Below are 19,420 nucleotides of genomic sequence, written 5' to 3' on the forward strand. Positions count from 1 at the left end.
CCTACAACCACAACGACCTGAAGTCTGCGAACAACCATGTAAGCTTGAAAGAGGACTTTGAGTTTAAATCCTCAGCCAGCAGTTGGTGGGTCCTGAGCAGAGAACCCAGTCAAACCGTGGCCTGACTCCCAGTCAGATTCCTGACTCACAGAAACGGTAAGAAATGCGAGTTGTTTGAGCTGCTGAGTTTGTGTTCATTCTTTGACATTTCCATTGTCTTGGCCAGCATTCTGGTTCACATTTATTTCGACAACTTCCCAAAAGCTCTTTCCAGTTTTGCTCTCCTTCAGATTCTCCTGACATAGGTATCTTTTGAAAATGTAATCTTGATATGTGATTCTTCAATGACAAATGCAGCCATAACACCTACAAATCTATAGGATAAGCCCAGACTCCTCAGCAGATTGTGAAAAACCCTCTAGAGCTCTTTAAAATTTCAATTCCACCACTTACTGCTTCCGAGTATTTGGGGAAGTCAACTTTTTTCCTTTGATTCTCACTGTTCTCACATGTAAATATTAGAAATAACACCTATCTCATAGCATCATTGAGAGGGATTCAACTAGATGATATAAATAAAGTTATTAGCATAATGCTGAATACAGAGTAAGAATCCAAAGAGTATTAGTTACAAGTTGATACGCAGTTTGTGTTTGTATTTATGGTACTTATTTATTGAACAGGAAGAGAGGAGGGACAAGCATTTCAGAGGGTGTGGCCATGCAGATTGCCCAGGGGTACTAAACCTTGAAGCAAGCATGGAAGGGTGCCGGGATTAGACCCAAGTGTGAAGATTCTGGGCAGGAGGATAAGCCATGTGGTGAAACAGACATCTAAAATGGCTCCGTGTGTCAAAAGCACACAAAGCTGGATCTGTCTCAGAAAAGGGTGTGCATGGGAGAATTAACTGAAAGCCTCTCTCATTTGTCTTCCCAACACCTATTCCTAATCCCCAACAGGAGAAGAAGAAACTACAATCTGGTGCTTATACATGCTGGACACTGTCCAAAGTGCTGTGCACATGTGAACTTACCAAATCCTACCCAAGAAGCCAGGCACTACTGTTATCTCCACTGTGCACAAGGAAAGTACTTTTTCAAGGCCACACAACTATTAAGTGGTAGGTCTGCAGTTTGAACTTGAGCTGAGGGTAAGCTCTTCTTTACACTGTGTATACATTTCCAGAGCCCACCCAAACTAACAGACACAAATAAACATACAGGCAAGGAAGCAAATAGAAAAGGCAATTGATTGGGTAGATTGAATCATTAAGGCTTACCTGGGTTATCCCCTTTAACACAAATGAGAAAATTAAACCTCCAAAGGCTAAGTAACTTTCCTTACAAACTGAAGCTTGTAAGTGGCTGTTCTGAGGCTAGAATCCAAATATCTTCAAGAATAGAAATGCACTGTGTTCATCAATGCATACACACAGATATCATCCATGTACACATAGGGGTTTACATGTTTGCATGTGTGTAGGTGTGCACGTACATATGTTAGGAATATTCATTTAGCAGAGTAAGTAATTTGCTAGAGCTTTGTTCCCTGAAACTATGGGCTTAACATTTAAATATCCATCAGATGTGGCCTTCCTGTCAAATTCAGTACTGGGAAAGCAGCCTTTCATGCCACTTTGGAACATATACAAGTAGCATCAGATACACCATTCCTTGCAAATACTTGCAGTCTTACTGAAAAAATAAATGCTTAAAGCGAGTAAATGCATATGAGAAAAAGTGCTCAGTGTGGAATATAGATAACAAATTCAATTGGCATTAGGGATATCAGATATGATCCAGCCCTGGTGAAACTTACATTGTATCAGGGGAGGATAAAACCACATCATACACATAACATAGTACAGTGGTTCAATTCAACCATGAGATAAGGCAGATCTGGAGGTGGGGGCTGAAGTACTGAATAAGAGTTTCAGGGTGACTGTTTAAAGAAGATGACTATTGAGGAAAACTTCAGAGATGGTAAGAAAAACATGCAGTGAGGTACCAGGGATAAGAGCCTTTCAGGCAAAGGAAACAATTAGGAGAAAGACCCAGAGGCAGGTTTCAGAAATACTAGGGAGGCCAGTAGGGCCCAAACTACCAGAGTCCCATTCATGGGAGGGGACAAGGAATAATAGGAACAGGAAGAATAGAGCCACTTCATGTAGGACCCTCTACCCCTTCTTGAAATGGAGAGTTACTGCCAGGATTTGAGCAGAGAACTGTCACCAAAAAAAAAAAAAAAAACAAAAAAAACAAATGTCCTAAATTTCCCTCAGGGAGAATTGTACACGCATGTTGTAGTAATCCAGGTGAGAGACAATGGTGGCTCTGTCTCTAGAACCTTCTGTACCAAGCAAATAAAAGCATTGATCATTATTTCATTCCCAATCAGATGGAAACTTCTAGCACCTCACCATTTAGCAAGTTTTCTGTGGATTGCTTGGAAGCAAACCATTTATTATTAAGTTCTATTCTTATTTTATTGCCTACATTATTTTAAAAATCATAAGTGCATGTTAAAGTTGATAAGATGCTTTCTCTTGATATGAGTGTCATCTTTAACTTAGACGTGATGAATTGTATTCACTGATTTTAGGACATAAAAATAATATCACAGATGTCGGGTGAACCCTGATGATGCTTTCTTGGTTTGGATACTTTTGAAGGTGTTTTGTGCATTGCCCTTAAGAAAATCATTTGTAGCCATAGAACAGTTCTCTTGTTCTGAGAAATTCTGAGTTTGCGTGCCATCATTTGATATCAAGTTTCTGATATTTGCCATTAACGTAGTTCCTAATATTAACATACCCTCACGTTATTCAGATAAATATATTTTGCCATCCTTCCTAACTGTTTAATGCACTGTTGAATGCTAAGTCTGGCATCTTATTCAGGATCTTTGGATTGATAATCAAAAAAGTCTATTTTTCTCATACTGGCCTTTTCTTCTCTTGGCACAAAATTTATGTGTTGAAAATAAGTTGGGCATTTTTTTTCTATTTTTCTAAAATAATTGTATATTATCAGTCCCTTTAAAAGATGTTTGTTTACTTTTTCTTTTTTGATTTCTTCTTTTTTTCCTGACTTTTATTGGAGTAATAAAGATTTCCATAGCCATTTTTCTAAAAATTTAAAACTATAAATTATACTACCAGCTTTCAAATACTTTACTAAAGCTTAGTACACGTTTTTATAATATCTAAAGTTATTTAATATTTTTCTTTTCTAAAATGTGTCAAGAATCTTAGCATTCTTTAAAAATGCCTTAGGCTCCCATTATGTTATTGCTGTCTATATTTTTAGTTTTATCTTTATAACACAAAAAAAATCTTTTAAATTTTCTTCCCTCTTTCTCATGCTCTGGTTTACCTCTCCTCTACTGAATGCATGCATTGTAATATATCTTTTGGTATTGTTCTGTAAGTGGTGAGCAACCTTTGTGTGACTAAAAAATACTTGTCCAAAATCCTCCCACATGAATATAAAGTTACCTAAGCATGGAAGTCTAGATTAACAGTGAGTTTCCTGAAGGATATTCTGTACCTATGTGTCTATTTATCTATGTATCTATCTATCGATCTATTGATACTAGGGACTGAACCCAGGGCCTTGGGCATAGCAGGCCAGTGCTCTACCATTGAGCAAAACCCCCAGCCCTTCTTAATTTGTTTCAAGACAGTGTCTCACTAAAGTGCCAAAGCTGACCTTTTCTTGTGATCTCCTGCTTCAACCCTAGAGTAGCTGGGATTATGGGTGTGTGTCATGGCAGCCGGCCCCTGCAGGATTTTGAACATATGCTTCCACTGTCTTCTAGACACTCCTCTGGATGCTAAGTCTATGCTCAGCCAAAGTATAATTCATCAGAAGGTATTCCGTCTTTGTTTTCTGCTAGCTTTAACATTTTTCTTTCTCTCTAATGCTTTAGAACCTCACTCCTGTCTGTCAAGTTGTGGATTTGTTCTTATTTATGATGCACAGACTTGGTGTTTGTTTTTCGACCAAGGACTGTGAACAAACCTTCCACTGTGTCTTCATATATTGCTTCTACAGCATTCTGCCTCTTTTTTTTTTCCAGAATACCTACTAGATATATGGTAGGGCTTGCCAACTGCTCTTTGTTTACTTAAGAATTTTATTTCCTCTAGCCTATCATCATCTTTAATTTCAAGTTGCATAAATTCTAAGTGTATCTGGCTTCTCCAGAGAAACTAATAGAACACAGAGATGTATTATTAGAAATTGACTTACCTGGTTATGAAGACTGAAAAAGACTAAAATCTGCCATGAGCCAGCAGGTTGGATATACCCGGTGCTAATGGTACAGATGAAGTCTGAGGGAAGTCTCTTAAAGAATTTTTCCCTTCTTGGAGAAATCAGGATTGTGTTCCATTCAGCTCTTCAACTGACTGAATGAGACCCACCTATTCAATGGTGGACCATCCACTTTGCCTAAAGTTCACTTTTTAGTTAAATGTTAGTATCATCTTAAAATACCCTCCAAGTTGATATATAAAATTAACCATTGCATCAAGATTTTAATTTGACCCTTCTTCATTTTTTTCAGTTCGATTTATCATAATTTCATATTTAATTGAAAGAATACTATCTAGTTAATTATTTTTGACAGCCTAAACATACCCATTTTAATGATTTCAAATGATACGAAATTCATTTCAAAACAATGGGCTGATCTTGGTTATTAGTCATTGATTTTGGTTATTAGTCATAGTAGTCTTTTTTAACATTTGATTTCTTCATGGGATTTAGAATTGAACTTGCAGCCTCATTTGTGAAACAGGGTTACTCTCCCTCCTCACTCAGGGTTCCCTGTGTATAAAATTGGAGATTTCCAAACGCCAGGCTCCTGAGGTTTGAAATGCCATGATAGGTCCTGCTTCAACGTGATTCTGAAAGTACCATAGACGGAGCTGAGGACCTTGCTCATTTCCTTGTCACAAGGATTTTTTTCTTTTTCTCCTTACCTCCTCCTTAGTCTCACAGCTTCCTCCAAAGCCATGGATCCAGCAGATGTTCTGCAAAAGATTTTTGCAAACTTCCTTTATTGGCTGTGAAGGAGACACTGAGCCTGTCTCCTGTCTCCAGGCTAATACGAAACACTGGTTCACAGTTACTCCTTCGAGTCCAACTTCTACCACTTCTTTCCTTCTAGTCAGTTATAGGAGAACTCTGCTCTTTAGCCATAAAATCATAGTTTGTAGACACCAGTGATCTGGTCAAGAACAATTTTGGTAAAAGCTAGATAAAAGTTTTCAAACGTTGTTTGAAGACTTTGGTTATATAATGAGAAAACCTGGACTTGAGCGGCCAGAGAAAGGGAAGTACACTGATGTAAGCAGGGTTTTTTGGAAGCCATGTTTGCCCTTGGAGATCTGCCTGTCCTTGGCATAGGAGGTGAAGCTGAGATGCTTGGCAGAACCTCCCTGGTGCAAGACAGAAACCCAGCAAAGACACTGACTTTGTCATAAGGCTGAATTTTTTTTTTTAAATGGAATCTTGTAGATGCCAAAGCAGTGAGGACTTGCAGAAACAAGATCTGAGAGAAGAGAGGTGCAAGGAAGTACGCCTGGCACTCCATGACCTAGTCCAGGACTTCTCATCCTCCTCAATTGATGTGCCAGGCCAGATAATTCATCCAGGGAGGGGTGGGTTAATGCACCCTGTGCATTACAGGGTGTTTAGCATCATCTCTGGCCTCTACCCACTAGATGTCAGTAGCAAATCCGCCATCCTCCTCCAGAGTTGTGAGAACCAAAAATGTCTTCAGATATTTTCCAACAACCCTTGAGGAGCAAAATCATCCAGTTGAGAATTGCTAGTTTAGTCTCTTAAAGTACTTGCCAAATTCTTAAGCTGTGCCAGGCAAGAAGCTAAGAAGCCCAGCAGAAAGGGACCGGATGACTTTCCAGCTCAATGAACTTTCAGATCACAAGGTACTAACAGGATAAAAAGTAGAGTTCCCACAGGGGAAGGATCTCAGCGGACAATCCAGGTGCTCAGTCATTGCCTTGGAAGAGCTGTGCGTCGGAACTAGGTGATATATTCTAGTCTGAGCCTAACAAATCTGCAGCCCAACCCTTAACATGGCCAGGCATTGATGACGGGTGATCTGTTCCACCTGAGCTGCCTGCCAGAGAACAAAAGGAATCCTACCCAAAGGAGGATGGTATCAGCCTGAAGTGTATTGTTCACACCCAGTGTCCTGCACTCAGCCAAAACTTTACATGCACTCCAAGAAACAGGCCTGAGGGTAAATAAAACATAATAAAAATGGATCCACAGATGAACCCAGGGTTTGGAGCTCTGACACATATATTTTAAAACAACTCTTATTCTATGAATTGATTTTATAAGGTCAAGAAAGTAGATGGCGAGATTGAAGTTATGAATCTCAAGTCTTCAATTAAATATTCAGTTATAACTTTTAGAACTAAAATATGTAACTGTTAACAAGAAATCAAAAGTTATGCTTAAGAGTAAATAGGACATTGCTAAAGAGACGTTGTTAAGCTGAAAAAAAAAAGTAGAAAATATCCATACTGAATTTGGGAGAGCAAATTAGATGAAATATGCAGAAAAGAACATAGCATTTGTTTCTCATCTGGTGGAGAGGGTCTAATTGTAAATGGAGCTGCAGAAAAGAAAAGGCAACAGATAACATGAAAACTGTATTTTAAGCAACACTCTAAGCCTATGAATTTTCTAAAATATTAAAGGGTATAAAGTTACATATTCATGAAGCACTGCAAATGGCAAGCACATTAACTAAATAGAAAGAAAATTGGTTGAATCATAGTAAAACTTTTGGAAACCAACAAAGAAAATGAAATCTTAAAAGAATAGAGCAAATAAGACATATTTACCTTCAAAGGAAACACTAACGTTGAAAATTGATTTTTCATCAAAAATAATGGAAGCCAAAGACAATTGAATGACATTGTTAAAATGCAGAAAGAAAAGCATGGTACTATAATTTACACATAGAATTTGGTATACCACAAAAAAAATATTTATTCTTCAAAAGAGAAGATCAAATTAAAATAGTCCTAAACAAATGCATATTTAAGTAGACTGTTATCAGTAAATATGTACTAAAATTGATATTAAAGGAAAGCTTCTGGCTAAGAGAAAATGACCCTAGATAAAAATATAAGAGCACAAGAAAAAATGAAAAGTGATTGAAAAGGCAAATGTGTAGGAGGCAGGAGGATTGCAAGTTCAAAGCCAGACTCAGAAACTTAGCAAGACCCTGTCTCAAAGTAAGAAATAAAAAGGGCTGGAGATATTGCTCAGCGGTAAAGCTCCCTGGGTTCAATGCCTGCTACAAAAAAAAAAAAAAGTAGGTTAATATAAATATTTGTTGACTATCCAAGACATTTGTAATAATAGTTTCAGAGATTTAAAATATTTTTTGGATTATGAGAAACAAGAATGTTGAGGATCGGATGGAATCCATGTAGTTTATAGTGTTTTAAGCTCCAAGACCAGGCTGGAAAGTGGTAAAACTAATCATTAGTAGTGGATTTTGCATTCATTTTTAATTTCTGATATACAGATTACTGCAAACTTGCTGACTTAAAGTAATATGCATGTGTTAGGTTGTAGCTCTGGAACTCAAAAGTCCAAAATGGGTCAGAAAAGCTATGTTCCTTCTAGAAGCTATAGGGGACAGCCTGCTTCCTTGTCTTTTCCAGGTTCTGGGGGCTGCCTGCATTTCATGTTTGTGGGCCACCACTGTTATCATTGTTTCCAAGGTCACATCTTCTCTGTCTGACATTCTTGCTACCTTTTGATTACAGTGAACCCAATGGATGATCCAACATAATCTCTCAAGTTCTTTAATTCAATTGCATCTGCAAAAAATTCCTTTTACCAGGTCAGGTAAACATGCTACCATGTTTCATGTCCACTGGAATGGAAACATTTCATATCTTTTTTTCTTTCACTCTGATCAATGCAGTGAATTTCCAAATTCCTTCAATTACCACCACTCAGCATGTTTTGTTCCAGGAGTCACGGGAAAGACCATGCTAGGGACCAGTAACATGTCCAGTCACCACTTCTCCTAATGCAGGATTATCGGGAATATTCCAAACAAAAAGATTTGTAGGGAGAAGCTTGAAGAATCCAAACCAAACCTAGATCCAGAGAAAATAAAAGAGAGTTCTACAAGAAGACACAGTCAAGTTTAGCCTTGAGGAATATAAAACAATACTTGCGTGGCAGACAGCATGCGGTAGTCTTTGCATTATTGTGACTGTGAATAATAAACCACCCTTTATAGCAGCTTCAGCATGCCTTGCTGCACAGGGAGCTGGAGAATTGGTTAAGTGCCCTTGAATCAAATAGCCCCTTTCATTTTCTTCCACAAAGGACCAGAAACCTTTAGAGTACATTTACCTTTGTTACCCCATAACCTGCAAGCAGCTCTTCAGTGCTTTTCTGAAGCCTACAGTCTAAAACCAAATGTCTTGTGTTAGTATATAAGATGTAGTTTCCTATTGACTCTGCTTCTTTCTCCTGTTTCTCTCCTAATAATCAGTCAGATTCCTCATGTATACTGAGGTATGTGGAATTTCTTGTTTCATTGTGGTATATTTGAACATGTGATTGTCACCTCTTAAGAGTTTCTTTCATTTCCTCTTCTCTTCAGGGATTTCCTAGTTATACTTCTACATTCACCTCTATTTTTCAAATGCTTCTTTGTTTCCTTTATAGAAAGTTATTTAATAACATTTATCACTTAAAGATGTGTATTTTAATTAAGATATAATTTACATTGAAAATTCCCAGATCTCAAGTGTCCATAAAATTACAATTGTACATACCTGCATGTTCTCTATATGGAACCAAGCCAGGGAACATTTCTGAAAGATCTTTCATACATCTTTGTAGTTATTTCTTATTCATTGATGTACTTTGAACATCTACCATAGGATCTAAGAAGTACTAAGTATTCAAATACGATATGCTAAATACATGAACAAACTTGAAAGTCTTAGCATTTGGCAGTATTTTCATAAACGAAGAAGACAAAGAAATACATAAGTAGCGAAATCAAATGAAAATGCACAAACATGGTAATGATAAGACCACGCGTGTTTAGAGAAGTGGAGATGGACTTATGAAACTGTCCTTGAAGGAGTATTGAGTTACTCTTCTATGTTAAACAATTAGAAAACTGGGAAAATTATACATAATGGCATTTTGAAGGCACTGGATAGCAGTCAGCACAGGCCTGGTCCCTGAGGAAAGGCAGATCAGCAGCAGTACTTTAGCTCCACCCTAACACAGCTCACTGCGGGGTTGGGGGTAGTTTCCAGCCCATGTTTGGGTGGATGGAACTCAAACATTGTTCAACTCTCTGGCTGAGCTGAGGAGGCAGAGGTTAGAGTTTTAGGAAGCCAAGGAAACTAGATTTTGCAGGGTTGAATAATTGAGAAAAAGACATTGTACAGAGACATAGCCCGGAGATCTGCGGGAGAGTGGCACTGAGTCTTGGGCAGAGCAGTAATTTGCACATGCGTGAAAAGCAGCTTCCTGAGACTAGAAAAAGAATCAAAGGAAAGCACGAGATATTACATTTTCAAAGTTTTTAATGAACTGGGAAAGATTATAGTCTTCCCATCAGTCAGAGGGGGAGGTCCTTATATGACACGGGCATTGGATCGACTCTTCAAAAAGATGTCACCTAAGTAGTAGAATAAAGACATTAACTGTCATCTTCCTTAACAAAAATTAAAAGCAAGATTTGAAAGTTTTTAACAGATTGAAAATAACCTGACCTAACAATTACAAAGTAAGTATAACTTTTTAAAAGAAATATAGCAAAATCCAGCACCCAAAACTATAAAATGCACAATATCTGGAATACAATGAAAAAAGAGTCATGTAAAGAAGCAAAATTATCTGACCAATTGATAGAAAAGAACACAAAAAGAAAAAGAGGATTTAATTTCCAAACAGAAAAATAAAGAAATCTGTTGTAAATATTCTCCATATATGTAAGGAGGCAAAGAAAAATATGAGCATAATAAAGAGATTAACTGAATACTATAAAATATTGAGGGAAACTAAAGATCTAAACAAATGGGGAGATACAATATGTTCATAGGTCAAAAGACTCAATATTATTGGTCAGATGTCAATTTTTATGAAAGTAGTCAAGGATATTTTGTTTAGTTGTTTGTTGTCTTATGTTTTTATTTTTGTAGAAATTGAAATGTGGATTCTAACTTTGTATAGAAATGCAAAATAGACAAAGCATCTCTGAAAAATAACAAAGCTGGAGGACTTAGATGACTTGATTTCAAATTTTCTATGCAGTGATCAAGAAAGTGTTGTACTAGTATGAGGTTATATATAAACAATATCTCCTTGATTTATTATGTGGTTACATTCCAATAAACTATTAAATATCGAAAATATCATGTTTCAAAATGCATTTAGTACCTCAATAAACTCATTTATACATGCTTATATGCATATATATATTTATATATATGTGTGTGTGTGCATATGTGTGTGTGTATACACACACACACACATACACACATATATATATCTCCATCCTACTCCTAGGTTATGATGAACTACATGTATATAAATATTATATATATATATATATATACATATATATATATATATATATATATATATGAATAAATCAAGTACAATAGAAAATAATGTAATAAAAGACTTGGTAAACATGAGATGTACCAGACTGCTGGCTGTGTACCATGGCATACTGGTTTACAATGACCTTCTTTTTATAAGTATGAGTACACTCTTCAAAAGTGACTATAAGTATAGTAAATACAAATCAGTAGACCTTTATCATAACATAGTCATTTATTATCAATATCAAAGAATTATGTCCTGTATATAATTGTGTGTGCTACACTTCTATATGACTGGCAACGCAGGACTATGGAGTTACCTTTTTATTTTCTCAGCCCTGTGCTACCTGGTAGGTTTGTTTACATTGGCACAACTGTAAACACATGAGTGATGTGTGGCACTATGACATTATGATGGCTATGGTTTCACTAGGTAATTGGAATTTTTCTTCTCCATTTTCATCTTATAGGACCACTGTCATATACATAGTCCATCATTGAACAAAATGTTCTTATGTGGTGCCTGACTGTGTACATGCACACACACATACACACACACACACTCTACACATAAACATATATACACATATTTATGTACCATACACACATGCATAGACACAAACACACATACACACACACATAAATAGTAATACTCACTGGAACAAATAAAATAAATAGTAATACTCACTGGAACAAAATAGAGAATCCAGAAATGGACTAACAATTTTACAAAATTGCCAAAGTATTTCAGTGGGGAAAATGTAGACTTTCCAACTAAAAATTCTAGTATAAATGTATATATGCAAATTAATCTTGACTTTTATTTCTCATAATATGCAGAGATAAGCCTGAAATGTAAGAGCTAAAACCACAAGAATCTAAAAGAACTCAGAGGAGAAAATAATTATAATCTTGGTGGGCAAAGATTCTTTAGCACTGAAAAAGCACAAAGCATAAAATATTGCACTTTATCAAAATCAAAAACATTTCTTCTTTAAAAGATACTTGAGGGAAGGGGAGGGGATGTGGGAATAGGAAAGATAGTAGAATGAAACAGACATTATTACTGTTGTATATATGTGACTGCATGACCAATATGATTCTGCAACATTTACACTCAGAAAAATGAGAAATTATCCCATCTATGTATGATATATCAAAGTACGTAAATGCATTCTACTGTCATGTATAACTAATTAAAACAATTTTTTTAAAAAAATTAAAAATATGGGAGGGAAAGGGAGAGAGAAGGGAAATTGCATGGAAATGGAAGGAGACCCTCAGGGTTATACAAAAGTACATACAAGAGGAAGTGAGGGGAAAGGGGAAAATAATACAAGGGGGAGAAATGAATGACAGTAGAGGGGGTAGAGAGAGAAGAGGGGAGGGGAGGGGAGGGGAGGGGGGATAGTAGAGGATAGGAAAGGCAGCAGAGCACAACAGACACTAGTATGGCAATATGTAAATCAATGGATGTGTAACTGATGTGATTCTGCAATCTGTATACGGGGTAAAAATGGGAGTTCATAACCCACTTGAATCAAAGTGTGAAATATGGTATATCAAGAACTATGTAATGTTTTGAACAACCAACAATAAAAAAATTTAAAAAAAAAAGAAATTTCATTTCCTATGATCTACCTCACTGCTTTACCCTTACCACAGACCTCAGCAACAACCATTGTAGGATTATGATATATTTTGTCATTTAATCTTAGAGTATTATTATTAATTAGAAATTACACATCTAGTTAACACACACCCTAATTGTTAAGAAATAAATATTAGAAAATTAAAAAAAATTAAAAATATTATTTTGAAAGTCATAGATAAGAAGAAAACATACTTCTTATAGGATGGTATACAGGATATATGGGATTTTATTCAACACAACAATTAAAATCCAAAAATTTCATTTTTTACAAAATGAGCAAGATTTGAACACTTTACCAAAAGGACAAATGAGTGGTAAGCACATAAAAAGATGCTCAGTATCATGAGTAATTAGGAAAATGTAAATTAAAACTGCAATGAGATACTACTACATCCCCATGAAAATAGGTAGAATTAAAAATAAGAGTGGGCTGGAATTGTGGCTCATTGGTAGAGCGCTCGCCTAGCACGGGCGGGACCTGGATTCAATTCTCAGTACCACATTAAAATAAAGACATTGTGTTGTGTCCATCTACAAAAAAGATTCATATTCATATTCTCTCTCTCTCTCTCTCTCTCTCTCAAAAAAAAAAATAAAATAAAATAAAAGTAGCAGGTACTGGGGCAATTCAGAGGAAAAAGTCTCAGATTTGGCTGATAGGAGTACAAACTATACAATCATTTGGAAACTAGCAGTTCTCAGCTCTTTAAACATATTTTATCATATGTCTCAGAAGAGTTCATCTTTGTTATTTAAATATATAAATGCATATGACTACACAAAGGCTTCTACTGAAATATTCACAGTAATTTATTCCTTAATAACCATAAATTGGAAGCAATTGATATATCCTTCTACTGGTGAATAAAAAAACTGTGGTATATCCATACAGTTGAGTACTACTCAGTAATTCGAAAAAGAACAAACAATTTATACATGTGACAACATGAAAGAAAAATATCCTTAAACATATGGCAACCTGGATGAATCACAAAACACACTAAGTCAAAGATATTGGATGCAAAAGATTACCTATTGTTGGATTCATGAAATTCTAGAAATGAAACTATAATAACAGGAAACATTGGGCATGTCTGAGCTTCTATAGCTACTTTGGACTGAGCAGAGCCACAAGACAATATATTTTTGAGTTGATAAAAATATTTTAAATCCTGACTGTGGCATTGGTCATAGGACTATATGTAATATAGACTGACCAAATTATATACTTTAATATGATAAATTTTATTTTATATAAATTGTACCTTAATAAAAAGTAGAAGTAGGTATAGACTTCTAGTCTTAAATTCCAGACAGGTAAGCTTGAATTTGGTATGATGAAAATATCAATAAAAGATTAGTATATGTGCATGTCATAAAAATGACAATTCTGAGGTTGACAAAGAACTTGGATTATTTTCTGCATCAATAACTTTTTCTTTTACCAATTGTAAGGACACCTAGGGAACGACTTCATAAAGCATTCAAAATAAGTGTGTATGTGTGTGTATGTGTGTGTGTGCACATGTATATGTAATCTACACTAGTTATCTATTTATTTTACTGTACTCATGTGGTAAACCCTGGTTGGTAATGCAGAGGGATGGAGGCAGGTGGCGGCAATTTCCCAAAGCAAGTAATGAGTTAATGGATTCCCTTCAAGATGATGTAAATTGGTTTAATTTCCCATCTGACATTCAAATCCACCAAAAGAAGGAGGAAAATGCACATGCAAATATAGTAAATATCTTTGACCTAGTCGTCTGAAACAAAAATTAAATGGAAAACTTCAGTCATGTACATTACCCTTAAGAGAACAGACATGTTGTAATGTAATGAGGGTTCTGATCATGCCAGATCAGATGCAAGCACAATTTGCAGGTGCACAGCTTCTTTCCTGAAAGAAGTTGTTAAACCATGAAGGGCATGTCAGAATCACTATCATGTTTTTTAGAACACCAAGGAGTTCACCAGAAAGAAAGCAGTACATGCATATCAAATCAATCCAGGCTAGTGCACAAGTTCATTAAATATTCAGCATTACCAAGAACTCCTTGTTTTACATATAGGATTTGATTCCCTTAGGGACTGAAGTGGTATGAAATCTTTGTTACACAGAACCGTTGGGGACTGAAGGTCTCTGGCTAATTCTTGTTGACACAGAGGTGCTGTGCAAATGACACAATGGATCAGCCACTGTCCAGGAATTATATTGCATTAAATCATGAATCTTTGTGAGAATTTTATCAAAACTCTTAGGAAGTTATTAGGAAAAATTATTTACTCTATGTATAATAGGCACAGACTTAAAATATTTAATATAGTTTGAAATAATAATAAATAAATTATAGGTATAAAGAAATTCCAAGAAATGATGAATAAAATGATATCCTACCTCCCTGGTAATCTAATAAATGCAAATTTAAAAATTTATCTATAAATTTGATCCAGAAGAAAGTTTGCAAATGTCCAGCAGAGCTAATGGTGGCGAGAATGTTGGCAAAGATAGAAATTGGTGCCATCATTTTTGGAGATATTTTTTGCAGGATATATTGAAAGGTGAAAACACATTTGCATGAATTTGTCATTTCTCATCCATCAACTAGTTCTACATAAATATTGACTCATATGTACAAAGATATTTATTGTAGTATGTTTGAAAAGGAAAACCTTGGAAACAATTTTAACAGCCATTGACAGACAAGTGGGATTGACTTCAGGGTTTGCCCACATCACAGACTTTTTTGCTGCTTTGAAAAAAATGAATTAACAGATCTAAGTGTAGGGTTATTTAATGACTACTAACATATATTTTTAGGTAGAAAGACAAAAAATCATAACACCACTTTCTAAATTTTAATTCTGTATATTCTGTTGACTGATTTGCAACAATCAAGTTTTACATTCATATTGTTTTAAATCCAAAAGAAAAGGAAAAAAGTTACTTGACATGATTTAACCAAAAGGTCATTTCTTTAACCTTTTCTTTCCTTAGTCTCTTTATCCTCTTACTTTGACATTTACTGGATAGTTTCTCTGGACCAGTTATTATTCCAGCTACCTAGGATATAGATATTAGTGCATATTGGTAAGATACAAAAACAAATAAAAATTACAATATAATATTGAAGTATAGAGATCTAATCTGAGCAGAGAAAAATGAATGTTTAAGACAAAGAGGAAAGGGATCACAGACAGGGCCCTTTTACAGGGAAGCAAAGGATATGCATAAGTAATTAAACAAAGGTGTTCCACACAGAGGAAATCAGAATTCATCATCAAATAATCTAGACAGTTTGATCCATCTTAGTAAAAGTAAAAAGAAAGAAAACTATTCTCTATAAATTCAGAAAATAGCTATCAGAATTCATTACAGAGGATGCAAAAACTCTGATCCCACAGTTGGAAGGCAGGAAATTCTTTAAATGTTTAGTTTGCCACTATGATAATCCTGAGAGTCCAGATTGCTTTCTTTTCCCTCAGGGTAATGGAGATTTCTCAGGTCATGATTTTTTTTTTCTATATGTGTTTCTGAAACTTTCTCTCTTCCCTTCAAAATTTATAAGCCATCATAAAACCAGGGAGTTAGCACACCTTAAAACATGGCCATCAAGAATGGGGTGCCTCTAATTCATCATTCATGACAATCACAGTGACCATATGATCTCAAAAAATTAGCAGAGGAATTCTGTGATAATTTTTTTATTCCACCATTTTCAGATGAGAAAAAATCAGAAGAAATTTGAAACAATCTGTCCAACATGAATACATTCTTGGTCTGAATGGAGCTATCACATGCTTCCATGTGGGCCAGGGCACACCACAAGTTATCTGAGGGTAAAGATGGTGTGATTTTCTCCTCATAAGAAGAGGGACTATGTCCCCAATATTTAAAAGCACATAAAAGGGAAACAGTTCTTTATTAAGTAAATCAATAAAAAGTCATTGTATAATGATTTTGGGTGAGCAGTGAAGCTAACCTTCCTATCAGAATTATTCTAGAATTATTTCCCTATTCAAATGCAGAGCATCTTTTTATGTTAAACATGAGTTTTATAAGCAAGCAATAATATTATTGGGAAAAATGGAAAGATCTTCTTTTATCTTAACAAAAAGAAGTATTAATTAACCCTATTCTTTTCCCTAAGTATCTCTCTGTTGACATTTAAACTCAACTGTACTCAACTCTAAATTATACTTACTGTTACTGTGTATTTCTTGCCAATAAGATCTGTTTGATTGTCTTTCTATAACCTCATATTGCTTAGTACCATATCTTACTTGATATGCAATAATAATTTGCAGAATGAATGAATGGAAGATTGCATATCAATGAGCTAAAAAGCTACCCTTTCATACTCAATGTGTGTAAGGCAAGCTTTGAAGAGCTCAAACATGCTTGTTGACTTTTGAAGAGATTTATATTTTCCTATAATAAAATAAACACAGTATTCATCTGGAATATCAAACTAAGTCTACATCAAAGGGACATAAGAAAACCTGGGGCAGTACAAAACACCACCATACAACCATCTCAAGAAAGGGAAAAAAAAAAATATCTGCTATCTCCGGGGGCAAGGGGATGAGGAATTATTCTGAGCACACACTTTAACATATATTAAGTATTTACATATTTTACAGTTTAACACAAGGAAAATCATGATTCAATATGTTTTAAGAAATGGTTAGTACCTCCTTTCAATCCGTGTAGAATTTGCTGTACTTGTAAGGAGATTTCCATGTGATGTTTGAGATGTCAGCATAGAGGGACAGGGGCAGTGAATTGACATGGGTCAAGTTTTAGCTAGCCAGATCTTGAGACTGGCTAAAAATCTTGGAGCAGCTGCATTAAAAAAGGCTGAAGAAACAGAACTCTGGATCTCTCTGTACTTCTTCCTTACCAGATGGGGTCCCTCCTAGAGAGTGAAGGTGGGGGCAGATCAGCAATGGGATTGGCATTTTGAATGATGGGCCTGTAGGTCACTGAATCACAATCTGCTCAAGAATGGGTTGCCAGGAAGATGACACTGCCATTTGACATCCCAATAATTTTCTTGGTAACATATGCAATCAGTTCACAGACCCAGCCCAGCACAGTTGGCCAGGGTTGGGAGAATGGGCGGGGACTTGTTGGCACTCCCAAGAAGACAGGTGGAAAAGCTGAGGATTAAGCTGTTGGCTCAGCCAGCAAAGAGAGAGAGAGAGAGAGAGAGATGTGTCAGAAGCTTCTTCAGCCCTTCTCATGCTGATCTAAATATATTGCCTATTAACGAGCCCTAGCCTGACTATATAATCATGATAATTCCAATGGCATAATCTCAAGTTAATTATTTTACGTCTGTCTCTACCCCACCAGATGGGAAACTCCTTGAAGGCAAAAAACTGGTTTATTTTTGTCTCCCACTAAGGAAGGTTTCTGTGTTGGACATACTGTTTAAATAACAGAATGTGCATAAATGTATTTTACACATTATAAAGTGCCGTTTGCAATGCTTTGGTCTATTTGGGAAGGAGTTAAGGCCAAAGGAGAAAAATTGCAAGTTTTAAATTAGGGGGAAAAATGGAACTTCAGAATATTGATGCCACACCCTAGAAGCAAAGTTTTATACTCAGTAATAGTCCTTAATGCTGTCATGTTTCTCTAAGGACCCTCTTTTATCTTCTCTTTTGAATAAAAATTGAGTGTGCATTAGTGCACTTGAGTCCTCTTTGGAATGCATCAAGAACACAAGTGCAGTAATCAGGCAATCATAAAATGTGAAATGGAAAAAAAGCTAACAGTGCATTGTTATTATCATGGATGAATCCCAAGATGTGGTGAGGTTCACAGCACAAATCATAAGCATAGGATTAAAAGGATCACATCCAACTCTATGGAACTGCAAGTCCATTAGAGAAAGTTTAGGTCCCCAAGGAGCAGACATGTAGAAGGGGGCCAGGGTACCCAGGCAGGACAAAGCACCAAGGCAGCACTTATATTTGCTTCTGATGGGAAGCACATGCAAAGCCAAGGCCCCTGGGACATATTCAGGATTGAGTGACTTCCCAAATGCTACAAGAAAACATCAAGAAGCAAAGGGCAGCCTGGACATGCTCCTTGCTCCAGGCACCCACTCTTGGGTTGCCCATGCTCACAAATCAGCTAAAAAGTAAGCCCACGGGGTTGCACCCAGGTCTTGAGAGATAGGAAAGGAACCGGGAATTTGGACTTCACTGGTAGCTTAGCAAGCAGAGAATGGAAGGAGTCAACTGGTCAGGCTCTCAACAGCCTCTCTGCAATGATTATTAGCTAAAAATGACAGAAACAGATAAGAGGGAAGGTTGAGAAGAACAAACGACAGAAAACTATAGGTAGATACAGACATCTAACAAATATTTCTCAGGGTAGGGTTTTGATGGCAAGTGTTTGAAATTAAAGAAATCAAGTGACTTCCAGGTGAACCAATGGAAAATAAGAGAGAAAAGCAACCTTCCAATAAAGAAAAAATTAAACCTACTTGGAGGTTGAAGAGGGGAACCATTTAGAAGGTAGAGAAGAGGAGAAGAGTAGAGGAACTATAATCCATAGACCTTAGGAGCAAAGCGTTTGAGAAATATGAGGAGCTGAAGTGAAGAGCTTCAGAAGCTGAGAAAGCAAGCTTCCAGACTCACAGAGGAAAATATAAAATTGCTAGGCCTTCACGGAGAACCGCAGAAGTAAGCATATGCAATAATTTTAAATAATTTTAACAACAGCATTTTTACAATTCTGCCTGTATGTCAGTCACTGTACTAAGTACCTTCCAAAATTCATCTCATTTAATCCTCAAGACAACCCTAAGAGATGAATGCTACTCTTCTTTCCATTTTACAAGGGAAGAATCTGAGACGAAGATAAGTAACTTTCCCATAGACACCTATCTATGAACCAGCTTTCAGCTGAGGACTGCCAATCACCTGTCTCATTTCCGTTTTCTATAAGGCATACTGTAGCTTTTGACCTGATAGAAATAGTCAAGGGCATTTAGAACACATGAAACTTTCTTGCTGGATATAAGAACTTGAGGGATGGAGAAGTCTAAAACATTTGCGATCATTAATTTCAGGCTTTCCTAAGAGAATTGTTGCAACCTACATCCAGATTC

This window comes from Marmota monax, unplaced genomic scaffold (assembly GCF_021218885.2).
Source record: "Marmota monax isolate L192 unplaced genomic scaffold, Marmota_monax_Labrador192_F-V1.1 WCK01_AAM20220418_F8-fsc00010, whole genome shotgun sequence".
Lineage (NCBI taxonomy): Eukaryota > Metazoa > Chordata > Mammalia > Rodentia > Sciuridae > Marmota > Marmota monax.